We start from the raw sequence: 16,911 nt of genomic DNA, 5'->3' as shown, positions 1-16,911 counted from the left end.
GTAGGCTTGTGGTAGATGGCTTTAACTATGTTGAGGAAAGTCCCCTCTATGACCATTTTGGCTAGGGTTTTCATCATAAAGGGGTGCTGGATCTTGTCAAATGCTTTCTCTGCATCTATTGATATGATCATATGCTTTTTATCTTTTCTTTTGTTGATATGATGGATTATGTTGATTGATTTCCGAATGTTGAACCATCCTTGCATCCCTGGGATGAATCCTACTTGGTCATGGTGTATGATCTTTTTGATGAGTAGTTGGATTCTATTTGCTAGTAGTTTGTTGAGGATCTTTGCATCTGTGTTCATCAGGGATATCAGCCTGTAGTTCTCTTTCTTTGTGTTATCTCTGTCTGCTTTTGGTATCAGTGTGATATTTGCTTCATAGAAACTGTTCGGGAGTGTGTTTGATATTTGAATTTCATGGAAAATCTTAAAGAGGATTGGGAGTAAGTCTTCTTTAAAGATTTGGAAGAATTCACTGGTGAATCCATCCGGGCCAGGGCTTTTGTGCTTGGGGAGACTTTTTATTACCATTTCAATTTCCTTGATGGTGATAGGTCTGTTCAGGTATTCCAGGTCTTCTTGGTTCAGCCTTGGGAGTCTGTAGGAGTCTAGGAATTTATCCATTTCCTCGAGGTTTTGATGTTCTGTGGCATAAAGCTTTTCAAAGTACTCCCTGAGGATCCTTTGAATTTCTGTAGTTTCTGTTGTAATGACCCCCTTTTCATTTCTGATTCGGTTTATTAGGGTTTTCTCTCTCCCTATCTTTGTGAGTTTTGCTAGGGGCTTATCGATTTTGTTAATTTTCTCAAAGAACCAGCTCTTGGTTTCATTGATCTTTCGGATTGTTTTCTGGGTTTCCATCTCGTTAATCTCTGCTCTGAGTTTTATTATTTCCTTCCTCCTGTTCGGGTTGTGCTCCTTTTGTTGGTCTTTCTCCAAGTTCTTAAGCTGTGAGGTTAGTTTATTTATGTGGGCTCGCTCCTCCTTCCTGAGGAATGCTTGTAGAGCTATAAACTTTCCTCTTAAGACTGCTTTTGCTGTGTCCCATAGGTTTTGGTAACTCGTGTCCTCATTTTCATTCGTTTCTAGGACTCTTTTGATTTCCTCTTTAATTTCCTGTCTAAGCCACTCGTTGTTTAATAGCGCACTGTTTAATTTCCATGTGTTTAATTTACTTTTCTGTTTTTGTGTGTGATTTACTTCTAATTTCAGCGCATTATGGTCTGAGAAGATTGTTGATATAATCTCTATCTTCTTAATTTTATGGAGGCATGTTTTGTGGCTCAGCATGTGGTCTATCTTGGAGAACGTTCCATGTACGCTTGAGAAGAATGTGTATTGAGCTTTTTGTGGATGAAGTGTCCTGTATATATCTACTAAGCCCCTTTCTTCCATTGTTTCCCTCAGATGAAGTATGTCCTTGCTAAGCTTGAGTCTGGTTGATCTATCAAGAGGTGACAAAGCGGTGTTGAGGTCTCCCACTAGTATTGTGTTGCTATCGATGTCTTTTTCCAAATCTATGAGTAATTGTTTTAAGTACTTTGCTGGTCTCTCATTAGGTGCATATACATTTATTATTGTAAGTTCTTCCTGTTGTACAGATCCTTTGGTCAATAGGAAATGGCCTTCGCTGTCTCTTATGACCTTCTTCACTCTGAAATCGATGTGGTCTGATATTAGGATATCGACCCCAGCTTTTTTCTGGGAGCTGTTTGCCTGTAGGATTGTTTTCCAGCCTTTGACTCTGAGTCTGTGTTTGCTTTGACTATTGAGATGTGTTTCTTGCAGGCAGCAGAATGTTGGGCTCAATTTTCTAATCCATCCTGCCACTCTATGTCTTTTAATTGGTGCGTTTAGCCCATTGACATTGAGAGAGATTATTGTTATGGGATTTTGTCCCATTGTTCTGTTGAAATTTGGTGTATTTGAGAGGTCTGTCTTGCCTTAAAGTAGCCCATTTAGTTGTACTTGTAACCATGGATTTGAGTCTATGAAGTTCCTGAGCTGTTGTTTGTCCGTAAAACTGTGTGTTGTTCCTTCTATTATGAATGAGAGTCTCGCTGGGTAAAGTATTTTTGGGGAGGCATTTATTTCATTGAGTTTTTTCACTATGTCCCACCACTGTTTTCGGGCCCTGAGGGTTTCATCAGAAAAATCAACAGTGAGTTTTAAGGATGCTCCTTTGTAAGAGATTTCTTTCTTCGATCTTGCTGCTTTCAGAATTTTGTCTCTGTCTAAAGTTTTGGTCATTTTGATCAGGATGTGTCTTGGGGTATTCTTATTCGGATTTCTTCTAGCCGGTACCCTTCGGGCCTCCTGGATGTGGTCAGAAGTTTTCTTCAGCTCTGGAAACGCTGTAGCAATGATTTCTTTGACAGTTTCTTCTTCATCAAGGTTTTCTTCCCGTCCCTCTGGGACTCCAATAATTCTTATGTTACCCCTCTTGGCTTCATCACGATCTTCTCTTGCCATCTGTTCTCGAACTGTGAGTCTCTTTTCCATTTTCTGCTCTTTTCTGACAAGACTCTGAACTTGATCTTCGAGCTCACTGATTCTGTTCTCAGCCGCTGTTACTCTGCTGCTGAGGCCTTCCACTGAGGTTTTCAATTCAGTTACCAGGTTTTTCAGGTCCGACATTTCCGATTGCATTTTCCTCATTTCTGCCTTCAAATCCTCTTGTCTTTTATTGCCATTGGTTTCCATTGTTTCTTTTAGTTCCCTAAGCATCCTGAGTAGCTCCATTCTGAATTCCTTGTCAGAGAGGTTGTCTATCGCTATAGTACTGTTGGTGTCGTCTGGGCTAGCCTCGTGAATAAGAAAGTTTGGTGGGCTTTTGCGTTGCTTTACCATTGTGACCAGTGTGGTTTGGTCCGTCACACTCGCTGCTACTGTTCTAGTTGAGTGAGGAGAGGCTGCCAGGAGCCGTCCAGCTTTGTTGCTGCTAGATGCGCCTCTTTACCTTTCTGAGTCTGACCTTCTTCTCAATCAGGCGTTATTCTTTGTTTTATAACTGACATTGAGTGAAACTTTTGGAGGCGTTACTATTTACTACTGAACTTGTATAGCTGTTTTCGAACTGAACTTTTGTTGGAAATGGAGTAGGCGAGTGGGATTTTGTTGAATTGTAGTAGAAGAGGTGAGAAATTTTGTTTGGTATTAGGTAACAAGTTGATGAAAAGGATGAAAGGATGCAGGTCCAAGTTGATTGAAGTGAGTGATATACCTGGATGGGAGGGGCCGGTGTGCTGCCGGACGCGCTGCTCCGGATCTGGACGCGCGCTGGGGCTTGGGGTCGCTGGGGATCCTCGCTCTCCTCCCTCCCTTCTCCGGCTGGGCTCGCTCCGCGGGCCGCGCGTCTGGGTTCAGGGGCGGGGCTCCGCTCGGGTCCTCCAACCCACCTGGATGGGAGGGGCCGGTGTGCTGCCGGGTGCGCTGCTCCGGATCTGGACGCGCGCTGGGGTTTGGGGTCGCTGGGGATCCTCGCTCTCCTCCCTCCCTTCTCCCAGACAAGAAATGTTTTAAATGAGTAAAATACAGAAAGAAACTTCGAAATTACAAAAAATTATACTCATCAGTACCTTTGAATATTAACCAGCAAACAACATGTGTTAAACATAGCAGAGGATTTAACTTGATCACAGAAGAAACAGAAAAGACCATTTAAAAAGTGATGACAAAATATTGCAAATTTACTTCCAATGCCTAGATTAGAATTATCTTTATCAAACAGGAAAACTTTCTTCTCAATGTTTAATAAATGCGGACCAAAATCCCATAAAATATCTTTATGTAGGAAAACTCAGAATTCAGAAATATGACAAAAATGTGTAATTTGTCATGTGAGACTTGACTTTTCTCTTTCCTCTTAGGATCTAAAAACAAAAGTTGACTATTATCAAACTACTCTCATGTTAGGAAGAAAAAATCACATGAAATAATATTTGTAAAGATGACAAGCAGCTTTAACCTGGAATCTACTGACCACACAGATGAATCAAATCTCCTGATTCAAGTTAGAATATACCATTTTTTTAATTTTAACAGGCAATGCATACATGAACTTAAAAACCAGAACATAATAAAAAACATTGAAGATTCTGTGTCTTCCACCGCCCTAGATAAGCACTATTAGCTATTTATGGGGAGCATCATTTATTAAGCGTGTTTATACTCCAAATTGTCAAGTACCAAGTACTGTGTTCTAAGAAATAATAAGGAAAATATCCAGCAAGGATGGCTTTCTGATAAAGAGCTTTTCCTACTGGTAACCTATTGAAGGCATAGTATATTTTCTAGTCCTGACATTTATTGAAGTAAAATTCTTTGACTTGCTCTCAGTGGATTATTCTCAGCATATTTCATATATATTCTTTCTTTTTTGATGTTAAGTCTTTGGTTCTCTTCAACTTTATGTCCAAAGGTTTTCCCCTTCCTTGATAATCGAAGTCCCTATTCTTCTTTCTTTCTTTCTTTCTTTCTTTCTTTCTTTCTTTCTTTCTTTCTTTCTTTCTATCCTTCTTTCTTTCTTTCTTTTCTATTTTTTCTCCCTCATATTGTCTTGGTGTCGATTGGTCAATGTTTTATGAAAGTGATCCCAAACTTGCTTACCTTAGAGGGCTTGCCTCCCTAACGCTCAGCACTCCACACCTTCCCCATGCCCCATATTTTCTTATTACCTGGTTTAAATAGAAAACTCAAAGATCAATGATTATTACTTTGTAAAGGTAAAGGTAAAGGCCCTCCCGTTGATCGTCGATTTGCTCGAGCGGGCCCAGTAACGTCTCCATTGGACACTTTGTTGTTACTGTGTCTGGCATATCCAATACTCTCGGTAGCTTGCCGGGCTCTCCGAGAGGGGTGGAGGAATCGAACTCGGGTCGGCCATGTTGGCCGCTTGTAAGGCGAACGCCCTACCCGCTGTGCTATCGCTCCAGCCCATTATATTCAAAATACTGATGTATAAATACAAGTGGAGAGACCATTACAGAGAACACATGCTAGTATATATTAACAGTTTTTCACAGCATCTATATTTTCTTTTTCTGTAAAAATACTTTCTCTGATTTACTTGTTTTCAGTGAATATCATGTAAAATTCACTATTAAAAGAAAAAAGAAACACAGAGAATCAACCCATATATATATATATGCGTGTGTGTGTATGTGTGTTTGTGTATTTGAGCTCCTAAGTATGTCTAAAATAGAATGTAATCAATGAGGAAAAACACTTTGTATGTGAGAGAAAGTAAGCCAGTGTCTAAAATCACACAGCAAATGTCAAAGTCAAGCTAAAATGAGGCTTATCAAATTCGACTTGAATACTTTCTTTCATTACTACGTGCTGTTTTTCCTTGACTGCTAAGTTTAGGGATGATAAATCTAATGAAAAGCTTTGAAAAGTATTATTCCTTACCTGACATGGTCAGAGAAGAGGAAATAACGATGAAAGGTAGACGAGAAGAGGAGACGGTACGAGAGTACGTCTGAAAAATGAAGCGGCTTAAGACCGCAAGTCTTCAGTAGAGACGACTGCTCACTGGTGATTGGTCATTGATCACTCGTCACTTGCCATGATGATTCAAATTTATTTACAAGCAACTACATGGGACCCCCAAGATTCTACCAGTTGGTGGTTGGTTTGGTGGGAGAATGATGTCATAAAGTAGGCAGGTGAAAGGTAGAGGCTAGCCAATCAGGAGGTCAGAATCCCAAGAAGAAGACCGGATTGGATAGAGAGCCGGGTAGAATGAAGCAGGCTAGGGAGATGGAATCCTACAAGACGGTTATAACAGTTTCACCTTCGTCAGACTCTTGTGTTAGAAAAATACTCCCATTATACTCAAGAGCTTAGCTATTTCATTAACAAATCATGAAAATTACCTAATAATTGTTTATATTGCACTGTTAAAGAAACAACATTTGTTATTACTAGTATATTTTAGATAACGTTTACAGCACAGCGGGTTGGGCATTTGCCTTGCAGGAGGCCAATCCTGATTCCGATTCCTCTGCCCGGCAAGCTACCCAGAATATCTCGTCCACATAGCAAGAGCCTGGCAAGCTACCCATGACGTATTCGATAGGCTAAAGCCAGTGACAACAAGTGTCACAATTTGTTGTAAGATGTTACTGGTTCCCGCTCGAGCAAATGGATGAACCGCGGGAGGACAGTGCTACAGTGCTATGATTGAAAAAATTGGTGGTTTCTTTCAATATGAGAACACTTACTAGGATAATTTGTAGATGAATCGAGATGTGTTAAAATGTAAATAAAATGAGAAGAAATAGTAAATGCACAGGTATCTTATTTGTACAAAACATACAGTTGTTCTCAGTTTAAAACTGTAGAAGATAAAGAAAAACATATACTCATTTGTGTCAAAATTTTTCAACCTGAAAGAAAAGGATCAAAACCAATTTAAGTAATCAAAAAACAAGCAAAACCAACAAATACTGGCAATTAATATGATAGGCCAAGGATGAATGTTTTTAATAAATTAGTGCTGTTAAAAATCAGTATTTAGCTATTAAACTTCAATAGTAAAAATAAGCATAAACCATGATCATATAATCTGTATTGAAAGAAGTGTAAATGACTGGTAAACGCAAGGGCAAGATACTCGCAGATGCCTAACAGGTTCTCTCAGAGTGAGAACTGGACAATAATTGTTGTTGTCTTATCAACAAAATCCAGTCTCTGTATCTTGGCCATTGATGGGATTACATGGCTCCAGGGGCAGTTCGTGGTTGTAACACTTAGCTACTAGGAGATGGGGGATCTGGTTGGAGGGGGCCCAGTCTTGATCTGAGCAGCCTTGGAGATCTCATCCCCCGGTTGCGCACACCTGGGTTCCTCTGTCAGATTCGTTCATGCATGAGGCTCCTTCAAGCTTGGGGAGAGTGGTCTAAAGCGTACCTATGGCTGGTTGCAGAGGTCTTCAGGTGCCAGGGCTCTGCTCGGCGCGGTGAGGGAAACTCAACACACCCCCTCCAAGGGACCCCGGTGAAGAAAGCCAGGTGCGGGGTCAGGAGACTGTCATTTTAGACATATTTGGAATTAAGTTTAGATCAAAAAGTACACATCATTCAAACTACATATGTGCTTAGTAATAAATTACTGCACACTTGTTCAATCACCTAAGAAACCCCACTCTGCTCAGAGAACTAGATTTTTAATTATAGGTCTGTTTTGCCCGTGTGTCATGGCTAAGAATCACTATCATTAGGTATGAAACTCACTATACACAAAGAAGAACACAGGCTGCTTTGAGTCATCTGTGATGTTAATTTGTGTTGGCCATTAAACTTCACTGAGACCCTTTTTTCTGTCCTTTACAGGAGCCTCATGAGTCTCAACTTCCGTTCAAGTTGAACTTATAATAATGTGGAATGAAATCATCAATATGCTCCTCACCTCTTCCTTCAGGAGAAAAATCCTACTTACATTCAAGGTGGTCAAAGTGCAGACAACACCATCCACCTTTTCCTGGAGATGTACGCGGGACTGAGGTGAGAACAGCAAAAGGCTCTAGTTTAATGGTATTAATGAAGGTTTCAGGGAAGTGCATTAAACAGGACTCATATAACATCTTCTAAAAGAATTATTTTGTAAAACTGATGCCTTGATTATGGTAAAAGATAATATGGTAAAAACCATATTTTTCTTTCTGGGACATTAAAGTTCTAAATCTATCAAGCTGCTTTGAAATACTTTCCTTGATTAGGTACCACTCTCTGCCATAGGGTAAGTAAGGACAACACTCAAAGTAATCAGAAGAGAAAAATTAACTCCTACTAGGTTTGGTTACACATATACTAAAATTGAAATGATACAGAGATTATCATGGTCCTTGCACAGAGACGACATGCAAACTTGTAAAGAGCTCCATATTTTTGTTGCAAGAAGAACTAACACGGCTACTTTAAGCTAAGGCAATCCCCACAAGTACAAAAATTCTACATAAAGATAGCACAAATCCCCATAACAACAATCTCTCTCAATGTCTATGGACTAAATGTGCCAATTCAGAGGCACAGAATAGGAAGATGAATTAGAAAACTGAACCCAACATTCTGATGCCTGCAAGAAACACATCTGAGCAATCAAAGCAACCATGGGCTAAAAGTAAAAGGCTGGAAAACAAGTCTTCAAGAAAAGAACACCTCCACAAAGCTGGAGTAGCCATACTAGTATCAGACCACGTGGACTTCAGGCTAAAGGTTATAAGAGACAGTGAATGTCATTCTTCACGATCATGGGATCTTTACATCAGAAAGAACTCACCCTCCTCAATGTAGATGCTCAATGACAGACCAGCAAAATACTTAAAAACAACTTCTAATAGACTTAAAAAAAACATTGATAGCAAAACAGTACTAGGTGGAGATTTCAACACTACTTTGTCACTTCTCAATAGATCATACAGACTAAATCTCAGTAAGGAAATATTGTATTTAAGGGAAGTAATGAACGACCGTTGGCTTAGAGAAGAAATCAAAGAGGAAATAAAAAGGTTCCAGAAACAAATGAGAATGAGGACGCGAGCTAGCAGAACTTGTGGGACACAGCAAAAGCAGTGTTAAGAGGAAAGATTATAGCTCTGCCAGAATTCATCAGGAAGAAAGAAAGGGCCTACATGAATAAATTAGAGCTCAAGATTTTGGAAAATGACCAAAAAAAGGAGTGCAAACTAGGCTGGAGCAAGGAAATAATAAAATTTGTAGTAGAAATCAATGAGCTAGAATCCCAAAATACAATCCAGAAGACCAATAAAAGCAAAAGCTTGTTATTTGAGAAAATAAACAAGATCAATAAACCTCTTGAAGCCTCTCAAAGAAACAGAAAGAATTCTAATAAATCGTATCAGAAATGCAAAGGGGGGTATCCTAATAGAAACTACAGAAATCCATAGGATCATCAGAGATTATTTTGAGAATCTTTGCAGCAGGAAATGAGAGAATCTTGAATAAATTGATAAATTAATGGATTCCAATTACCTCCCAAGGCTGAACCAAGAAGATTTGGAATACTTGAACCTATCACTACCAAGGAAATTGAAATGATGGTCAAAATATCCCCCCAAACAGAATCCGTGGCCCATATGGATTCAATAGTGAAATATTTCAATCCTTTAAAGAGGAACTGCTGCCAACATTTTTCAAGATTTTCCAGGAAATTGAAGAAACAGAAATGCTCCCAAATAGTTTCTATGAGGCAAAGATCACCCTAATACTCAAAACAGACAGAGACACCACAAAAAATGAAAATTACAGACCTATTTCCTTGATGAATACAGATACACAGATTCTCAAGAAAATACCAGCAAAGAGAATCCAGAAACTCAACAAAAGATCACACACTATGACCAAGTAGGTTTATCTTGGGGATGCAAGGATGGCTTAACATTCTCTAGTCAATCAACAGAATACACCATCTCAATAAAATAAAGATAAAAGTCATGTCATCATATCGATAGATGTAGATAAAGCATGTGATGAGATCCAGCACCCATACATGATGAAAAACTCTCAACAAAATGGGAGTTGAAAGTACTTTCTTCAATCTAGTCAAAACAAACTACCACAAACCCACAGCAAGCATTATTCTCAACGGGGAGAAAACTAAAGGCTTGGAGCAGAAATCAATGAGCTACAATCCCAGAATACAATTAGGCACAAAACAAGTTACCCACTCTCACCACACCTATTCAACATAGTACTTGAAGTACTTGCCATAGGATTTCGGTAAAAAGAAAAGATATCAAGGGCATCCATATAAAAAAGGAAGAACTCAAGCTTTTACTATTTGGAGATGACATGATACTATACTTGGAAAATCCCAAAGAATCTACAAAAAAGCTCCTGGGAACAATAGATTTGTTTCGTAAAGTAGCATATTACAAAATCAATATCCGGTAGTCCATGGCTTTCCCATATATTTCAAATGAAAGAGAAAAAAAGAGATAGAGAAAAACAATCCCATTCACAATAATACCTCAGAAAATCGAGTATATTAGAATCAACTAAAATGTTAAGGAACTATACTTTGGTACTATTGCGGCAACATGGGAAGCTGCCATTGTTGACAACATTGACGAGGAATACAATCCACTGGTTCAGCACCTCCATGAATGTGCGAGGAACACCAAGAGAGAGATAGCCACAAAAAATTGCCTATCTTCGAAAACTCTTGAGCTAATTCGCCAGCATGGTTTGGCGCATGCCTCAGCTGACCGCAAGCTAACGTGTGAGCGTGCAAAGCAGTGCAGAGATGCGATCAAGGAAGACCTAAAAGAGAGAAGAGCAGAAGTACTGGTAGATGCGGCAGAAGCCAGGAAAAGTATTCCTAATGCCTGCCTGTCCTTCGCCAACTATAAGACCAAGATGACTGCCCTCCGACGTCCTGATGGATCCATCACATCCTCCAGAACGGCAGTGGAGAAGATTACCATGATTTCTACTCAAATCTCTTCAATAGCCATGTCCACTTGCCTACATACCAAATTCCACAGGATGGATATGTTGTTCCCAATGTTCTCCCTTCCGAAATCTGACACGCCATTTCGTTGGTAAAGAAACAAATAGCACTCGGCCCAGACAAGGTCAGACCTGAACACCTGAAGAACCTGCAGTCAGTACTTATCAATACACTGGCTCGGCTCTTCACTCGCTACCTGTCTGAATGTAAGTTTCCATCCCAAAGGAAAACCAGCAGGACCGTACTACTGTTCAAGAAGGGAGACATCCATGGCATTGGCAACTATCGCCGGATCTGCCTATTGTCTGTCATCTACAAGTTGTTCACTGGAGTCATCCTAAATAGGATTGGCAGAACACTAGATGAAGGACAACCATGCAAGCAAGCAGGGTTCTGCAAAGGATTCAGCACCATCGACCATATCCACATGATAACCAAGCTCATTGAAGTTTCTCTGGAGTTCAAGATGCCGCTGTTTAACGTTCATTGATTTAAAGAAGGCATTTGATTCTGTTGAGACGGAAGTGGTCACTGAAGCCCTAGCCAATCAGGGCATTCAAGACCAGTACATCAGGATCCTCCGTGAGCTGTATTGCAGATTCACTAGCAGGATCTCACCATTCTACAAAGAAGTGATCGTTGATGTCAAGAGAGGGGTGTGGCAGGGTGATACCCTTTCACCGAAACTCTTCAGTGCCACCTTCGAGAACATCATGCGACGACTGGAATGGGAAGGAATGGGAATGAAGATAGATGGTCGGCAACTACACCACCTCCACTTTGCTGATGACATTGTTTTAATAACACCAAACATCGGCCAAGCGGCACAAATGCTGGCCAACTTTGACCGTGAGTGTGGAAAGGTAGGACTACAGCTGAATCTTAGGAAAATAATGTTTATGCGAAACAGCCTTGTTCCTGATGCCCCATTCACTCTCAATTGAAGGACTATCTCCGAATGCAACAGCTATGTGTACCTAGATCGAGAGGTCAACAAGACAAATGACCTGGCACCCGAGCTGTGCAGGAGGAAGAGAGCAGCTTGGAACGCCTTCAAAAACGTCAAAGAAATAGCTAAGAGGAAGAAGAACCTCCGGCTCTGGGCACATCTCTTTGATTCCATTGTTCTTCCTGCATTAACATATGCCTCAGAGACCTGGGCCCTATGCAAACAAGATGAGAACAGTATTCAGGTCTCCCAAAGAAGAATTGAAAGAGCTATGCTTGGAATATCAGGTTTCACTCAAATGAGAGAGATAATCTGGAGTTCTGACATCCGTTGCCGATCAAGAATCAGGGACGCTGTCTCTTATGCCAAGGAGTCGAAAATCAGATGGGCTGGTCACGTAATGAGATTTAGAGACGACCGCTGGTCTAGAGCTGTTACCGACTGGATTCCATGGGATGTCAAAAGACCGCGTGGCCGCCCACCTTCCAGATGGTCAGACTTCTTCGTCAAGATCATGAAAGATCGGTTTGAGGCCCTTCATGTTCCCGGTTCGAACAGATTCCATTGGGCTACTCTAGCACGCGACAGGGACAAATGGAGATGTTACTGGCGCCCGCTCGAGCAAATCGACGACTAAGGGGAAGTTAAGTGATAAATGATAAAATTTTAAGGAACTATACAAAAAAAAACCCTAAAAACTCTACTTCACGAAATAAGAGAGTATATGAGGAAATGGAATCACATCCCATGCTCATGGATTGAGAGGATTAACACTGTCAAAATGGCAATACACACCAAAGCTCTATAAAGATTTACTGCACTTCCTATAAGGATAGCCATAACATTTTTCAAAGAAATAGATTAAATACTCTTGAAACTCATACACAACAATAAACTCCCATGAAAAGCTAAAGCAATATTTGTTAAAAAGAAGAAGGGAACAGCTTCCCCAACTTGCAACCCTACTACAAAGTCGTAGTAATCAAAATATCATGATATTCAGATAAAGACAGGCCTCACATCAATGGAATATAGTCAAATATCCTGACGCTGGCCCTCAGATTATTATTACCTAATCTTTCATAAAGGCTCAAGAAATATGAAGTTGAGCAAAGAAGTCTCTTCAACAAGTGGTGCTGGGAAACCTGGACAGCAACAGGCAAAAAAAAAAAAAAATGAACTCAGACCTCTTTATAGTGCCAGGCACAAAGTCAGATCAAATGTATTAAAAACCTCAATATCATACCTGAATTCTTAAGATATATGGAGAAAAATGTGGGACGATCCCTCCATGACATTAAAGCTAAGGGAAACTTCTAGAATGAAACCCCACTAACCAAGGAAGAAGAAATGAAGATAAACAAATGAGACTACATTAAACTAAGACGTTTCTGCAACTTAGAAAAAATGGTGACCATCATAAAAACACAGCCCACATAATGGGGAAAAATTATTTATGCACTACCCATAAAATTAACCTCAAAATTCTGACTGCTGTATCGTTAAGAACACTAAATAGTTCCCGTGAATTTTATTCTTCTTCACATATATTTACTCTAAAATATTTTAGGTTTCATTTTAAACCACAGGTAAAAAATAAAAATTATAATTTTTTTAAAAATTAAAAATAACCCCTATGCATAGCCAGGTGCGATCCAAAAAAAAAAAAAACAAGAAAAACAAGCAAGCAAATAAGCAAGAAAGAAAGAAATTAAAAATTAAAAAATAATGCTGTTTGCAATGCTAAGGATCAATCCCAGATCATCATACAATGGAAGACAAATGCTCTATCCCTGAGTTATATCCCTGTTCTTACACATTTAAAAAGGTCTTTTTTGATGTCTCATTGCATTTTATTTTTTAAAAAAATGATTTTCTTAGTATACCTGGTCACCATCGTACCGCCTAATTCTTGACCTTTTCTTCACTTGTATATTTTACCTCTAAGATTCAGTTGTCATCTTATCCTTCCTATAGCCATGCTTTCCTTTGACAAACTTTCCAAGATCATGTCTGGCTTGCTTTAACATGGCATAAAATGGAAACGTTATTTTCTCTATGCTCTCACGCCAGAGGTGATGATGTTTTCGACCCAGGAGAACTCTTTTCTGGTGAGCTTCCTGGCTGTTTCTATTTGACTGCAAAATATCTAAAGGTAAGGCATCATCATTTTGTTTTTGCGTTTTTGGGTCACACCTGACGATGCACAGGTGTTACTCCTGGCTCTGCAGTCAGGAATTACTCCTCACGGTGCTTGGGGGGACCATACAGGATGCTGGGAATCTAACCTGGGTAGGCCATGTGCAAGGCAAATGCCCTACCTGCTGTACTGTAGCTCCAGCTCCACCCCCCTCTCCATAATTCATCATCTTGAGGGCCTCAGATTTTTACCTTCGATTTAGAAACTTCATCTTTACATTGACACAGTAAATTGAAACCACAGAATCATTGAATGGCATGTTATAATGGTAGCAGCCATGAGCAAACATTCATGCCATAAGTTGGTATGAATGAATTCTGTCTCAGAGGCTTCACTTCTGAGGATACCTGTCACTACCTCCTTTCTGTTACGTATCCCAGGATCAGAATCTACATCAGGCCATCAGTAGAAATTGTCCACCCAAAAGCTAGCCTTCCACTGGGATCAGAATCCTTGATCCATGTAACTTGTAATTTTTCATTCATGATTTGTTGACCTTGTTTCAGGCAGAGGCATCCAGAGCATAAACTCAGCTTTCCAGTAGTTTCCACAGGAAATCCAAATACCTAAGAATGTTATCATTTCTGACACCACTGTTAAAGATTTTTTTGGAATCCCACGGTAAGATACTATCATTAATGTTATAATATTACTGTTCTCCATAGTCCAGATCTCCCCAAAGAACTCTCTACCCTCCTCACTCCAAGTATAGACTCCAGTTTATCATTCTCCTGAACGTACTTCTATTTGTTTCACTCAGGTTCTCCCCTAAAGTGTACAAGTTAAGTTCATACCACTCGAAGTTCTTATTCCTAAACTACCAGAGTGGGCTTGGTCCTCAAGCTTGTGTTCTTCCTTAAAGAAATACCGTGCTTTCTTTCTGTATGTCACTCTTTGCTTGCTTTGTAAAACGAGTGGTCTCTCTTGAACATATATTCCATTCCATTCCACCCAATGCCTGTTTCACAAGTTTCTAAGTGTTGTTCAATAAAATCTATTTTTCTTCACAGCGGTAGGGCATTCGCCTTACAAGCGGTCAACATGACCGACCCGAGTTCGATTCCTCTGCCACTTTCAGAGAGCCCGGCAAGCTACCGAGAGTATTCGATATGCCAAACACAGTAACAACAAAGTCTCCAATGGAGACGTTACTGGGCCCGCTCGAGCAAATCGACGATCAACGGGAGGGCCTTTACCTTTTCTTCACTGAACTAAAAATTTTAAAACACCAGAGCATTGTTAAAATCAATATTTGTATGTTTTAAACCCCAAATTTTGAAAATGAAAGGGTGTAAAGCAATGGAATCCTACTCAGTTGTATGAAGTGAAATATTCTTATTATTTGTATAAAAAAGCATAACATGAGGATATTATGTTTAGTGACATAAGCCAGGCAGAGAGAGATAGGCATCATACAAGTTCATGCATATGTGGCATATGGAGAAAACAAATTAAAAGAATAAAATGAGACAGACAAACGTCTAAAACAATATTAATATTCTATGATTTATAATTCAATTAACAATGGTTCCTCATACACATTATTCCAACATGACACTCCTCATTCTCTCAAAAAATAAACCCTCCCTCTCCCCCCAAAACCCCAGAAACCCTCAGTCCCAATCCCCTGACTCAATTGTGTGGATCAGTTCTCCCCTTACATTGCCCTTGAACCTTTGTTGCGACCTTGCTGTGTGTCTTTACATCCCACATATGAGAAAAATCTCTCTGTATCTGTTCCTTTCCTTAAGGCTAACTTTACATGCATGATATCCTCTAGTTTCATCCAATGTTAAAAATTGTATAATTTGGATTTTTTCAAAGCCATAAAAACAAACTTTAGAACTATAAGACTATTTAGTTACCAGATGGAAAGGTGTTATCAAAGTGGAAAAACTGAACAATAATGAATGACAGAGGAGGCCTTTCAATTGTGAGTGTAATGTGATACATGCATGTTGATTATCCATAATCTTAAAATTTATGAAATTCTAGTAATTCTATAATGTAATTTTAAATAATCAATACAGTATTTAAATAATTTACATTTATCTATGATTTTGACTTATCTTTTGTGTCAAACTATCAGAAATAAAAATAATGTGAGAGAGATATGGTGTAACACTATACTTTTAAACAAGAGAAGTGCTGAAAATTTCTGTGTCTTAATGAACTGTCATATAAATTGACTCCAAAATCAAATTAATATACTCAAGGAAAAATAAAAGTCAACCGATTTAATCTTTTGCCTTCACTCAGGTTCCCATCTGCTGATCTCTGGCAGACGAAATAATTTTTATTTTATTTTATTTTTTAAAAATTTTTATTAGTGAAACACCATAATGTACAGTTGTACATTTACAAATTTTTGTTCTTGGGTTTCGATTATACAATGATCAAATGCCCATTCCTCCGCCAGTGCCCATTTTCCACCACCATGTATTCCAGTATCCCTCCCACACAGATCCCCCCCATCCCAACCTGCCTCTGTGGCAGGACATTCCCTTTTTTTCTCTCTCTCCTTTCGGGTGTAGTGGTCTGCAAAAGAGGCATTGAGTGGTAATCATGTTCAGTCCATAATCAGAATTTTTGTTTTCAAAGGATTTCTTGGCAGAGGTTTGGCATTCTTTGCTAGCAACCAACTCCTTTTCTTCTGCTTTTTTTTCTAGAAATATATACTTATACTCAGACTGACTAGTCATGGCACCAAATTGACAAATGTACTTGTTTTTACCTCAGATCTATTTCCTTATTATCACATATAATTAGCAGTGGATAGAAAATAACTTGCCCAAAATTCGTGGGGGAAAGGGAAAAGTTTATGCTTTTCTTAGTTTGGAAAATACCTGTCACTAGTATAGTGACATTCATCTAAATATGTAAACACAATGATTAAGAAGAGGTAAACCATGACTGCCATTTCAAGGAAGAACGGGCCTTCAGCAAATATTCTTGGTTTCAGAAGGATGGCTCTGGCTTGGATGGGGGGCAAACATGAGAACTGTGAGGTACCAGCAGTTAACACATGATCTGAGGCTATGTGGTAACACTGCTGAGTAATGTGGAGAGCCATGATTAGGTAGGGTCATGGGGGAGAATGGAATGATGACAGGAAAACAGAGAAACAGGACAAGATGATGGATTCCTTTGTATTAAAGTTTTCATCTCTAATGTATTAATCTGTGAAAAAGAGAACCAACTTCTTATCATTGTTCCTAGCAATATATTATCCTTACATAGAGCTTCAGGAAAAAAAGGCTTCCCTTGTTAGTTATTATAGC

At 39.4% G+C, this 16,911-nt stretch overlaps 1 pseudogene; it reads left to right on the top strand.

The window, feature by feature from the left end:
- The first annotated feature begins 7,802 nt into the window (after positions 1–7,802).
- On the top strand, positions 7,803–7,899 carry LOC130033732 (uncharacterized; annotated as a pseudogene).
- The last annotated feature ends 9,012 nt before the right edge of the window (positions 7,900–16,911 follow it).

The sequence above is a fragment of the Sorex fumeus genome, unplaced genomic scaffold (genome assembly GCF_029834395.1).
Source record: "Sorex fumeus unplaced genomic scaffold, SorFum_2.1 ptg000054l, whole genome shotgun sequence".
Lineage (NCBI taxonomy): Eukaryota > Metazoa > Chordata > Mammalia > Eulipotyphla > Soricidae > Sorex > Sorex fumeus.
Note: the sequence above shows the minus strand (reverse complement) of the source record. Positions and strands in the feature narration are given on the sequence as shown.